This window comes from Enhydra lutris, unplaced genomic scaffold (genome assembly GCF_002288905.1).
Source record: "Enhydra lutris kenyoni isolate GAN:26980312 unplaced genomic scaffold, ASM228890v2 scaffoldscaffold7, whole genome shotgun sequence".
NCBI lineage: Eukaryota > Metazoa > Chordata > Mammalia > Carnivora > Mustelidae > Enhydra > Enhydra lutris.
The window spans coordinates 17,024,828-17,027,458 of NW_019154091.1; the positions used below are offsets into that span (position 1 = coordinate 17,024,828).

General features: G+C 41.2%; 1 pseudogene across 1 annotated transcript; it reads left to right on the top strand.

Moving 5' to 3' along the window:
* The first annotated feature begins 491 nt into the window (after window positions 1–491).
* LOC111142092 lies at window positions 492–2,105 on the top strand (annotated as a pseudogene). The gene has a single exon (XR_002640237.1). The product of XR_002640237.1 is annotated as an L-lactate dehydrogenase A chain pseudogene (transcript).
* Window positions 2,106–2,631: the final 526 nt, after the last annotated feature.

A 2,631-nucleotide genomic window follows, 5' to 3' on the forward strand; every position in this document is an offset into this window, starting at 1 on the left:
AGACTTTGAGCTCAGTGAGGAGCTCCATGCCGGACTCGAGATAATGATCTCGAGACCACAGCCTGAGCTGAAAACAAGAATCCCACACTTCACTGACTGTGCCACCCAAGTGCCCCCTAATTACTTGTCTTTTAAATTTCAGTTTTCCTTGTTTAGTTTTCAATTTGGTACATAACAAGGACAATCAAGGTGGAAAAAAAGGCAAATAAACCATGTGACAGTAACTTATTCATTTTACTATTACCTAATTATAGCAGAAGGACCCCAGTAGTAATTACAGTGCCTATTTATTTATAGGTTGTTTTTAGACATATTTTTGACTGTGAGACACTGAGTCATTTAAACTCAGTTCAGCGGTTAAGTGAATGAACCTTTAACAAAAGGTTTTAATATTAATGCTAATGATTCAGAATTACCAACTCCCTTTTATCAAACAAACCTCCAAAGCAGCAATTTAATGTTTGCTTTTAAAAATTAGCAGCTGAGGAGTGTCGGAGCCGCTGCTGCCAAGTCTGGATCCAGTCTCGCGCGCCGCTGACGCCCGCCCTCCCGACGTGCACTCCCGATTCCTTTTGGTTCTAAGTCCAAAATGGCAACTCTCAAAGATCAGCTGATTCAGAATCTTCTTAAGGAAGAACATGTCCCCCAAAATAAGATTACAGTTGTTGGGGTTGGTGCTGTTGGCATGGCTTGTGCCATCAGTATCTTAATGAAGGACTTGGCAGATGAACTTGCTCTTGTTGATGTCATGGAAGACAAACTGAAGGGAGAGATGATGGATCTCCAGCATGGAAGCCTCTTCCTTAGAACACCAAAAATTGTCTCTGGCAAAGACTATAATGTGACTGCAAACTCCAAGCTGGTTAGCAAGAGGGAGAAAGCCGTCTTAATTTGGTCCAGCGTAACGTGAACATCTTTAAATTCATCATTCCTAATGTCGTCAAATACAGCCCAAACTGCAAGTTGCTTGTTGTTTCCAATCCAGTGGATATCTTGACCTATGTGGCTTGGAAGATAAGTGGCTTTCCCAAAAACCGTGTTATTGGAAGTGGTTGCAATCTCGACTCAGCCCGGTTCCGTTACCTAATGGGGGAAAGACTGGGAGTTCACCCATTAAGCTGTCATGGGTGGATCCTCGGGGAGCATGGAGACTCCAGTGTGCCTGTATGGAGTGGAGTAAACATTGCTGGTGTCTCTCTGAAGAATCTGCACCCTGACTTAGGCACTGATGGAGATAAGGAACAGTGGAAAGAGGTTCACAAACAGGTGGTTGACAGTGCCTATGAGGTGATCAAACTGAAAGGCTACACTTCCTGGGCCATTGGACTGTCTGTGGCAGATTTGGCAGAAAGTATAATGAAGAATCTTAGGCGGGTGCATCCAATTTCCACCATGATTAAGGGTCTCTATGGAATAAAAGATGATGTCTTCCTTAGTGTTCCTTGCATCTTGGGACAGAATGGAATTTCAGATGTTGTGAAGGTGACTCTAACTTCTGAGGAGGAGGCCCGTTTGAAGAAGAGTGCAGACACACTCTGGGGGATCCAAAAGGAGCTGCAGTTTTAAAGTTTTCTAATGTACCACTTCACTGTCTAGACTACGACAGGGTTTTAGTTGGAGGTTGTGTACATCGTCCTTATTATCTCATCTGTTACTTAAATAATATCAAAATGGCCTAAGGAAAAAACATCAGTTTCCTAAAGTTCTAAATAGGAATGGTTCAGCAAACCCTGCAGCTATACCCTAATGCTGGATGATACTTGGCTTTGTAGTCCTAAATGGGTTCATCTCAGAGGCACCACTGCCAATACTGCATATGCAGCAGGTGCTCTTCCAACCAGATGCGTATTCCCTGTGTGTTCTAGGACTTCTGGTTCCTTCATCCAACACCCAACATGCCTAGTCCATCTTTCCCAGTCAGTCACATCCTGGGCTCCAACGTATAAATTCATTATTGCATGTATTGTGCATAACTGTTCCAAAGGATCTTTCTTCGTGTACCATGTATGTCAGAATATAGTGTACATTGCCATATAATGTAAAAAGACCATGCAACCAACGAAGTGTTGTACCAACTAAAATACCAAATAAAATTTGAACAGTGAAAAAAAAAATTAGCAGCTGATTCAAATGAAAATAATTGCTCACAATTGGCAAAAAATAAACCAGTTAGGAGTTAAAGGATAAGAATGCTTCTCTAATTAATTCAGCAATTATTTACTGAATGCCACCTGTCTGAGGGAATACTCAATGAGAATATATAAATAAAACACAATCCTTGATCTTGATGATGAAGAATTTAGTGACTAGGATGAGTTATTATGCACTTGGGGGAATTATAAAGACGAAAAGTCCCATTTTTCATGTGTTTTTCTTTTCCACAAACTCAAAGAATCTCCTTTCCCTCTATCCATCAGTATTAAGTCCTTCAAAAATCCAAATACTATGTAATAAAAAAGCTTTTCCTTTAGTAAATAAAAATCCTAATTTGTTACAGAGTCACTGCTGGAGGAGTAAAGCTGGATGCCACCAGAAGCTTAAGAAAGTGGCTGGGCTTTGAGGTGAAGGATGGGAATGTCTCTGCCTGTGAACTAAAATCCACAAGAGGGAGAGAGCGGAGGAATCACAACC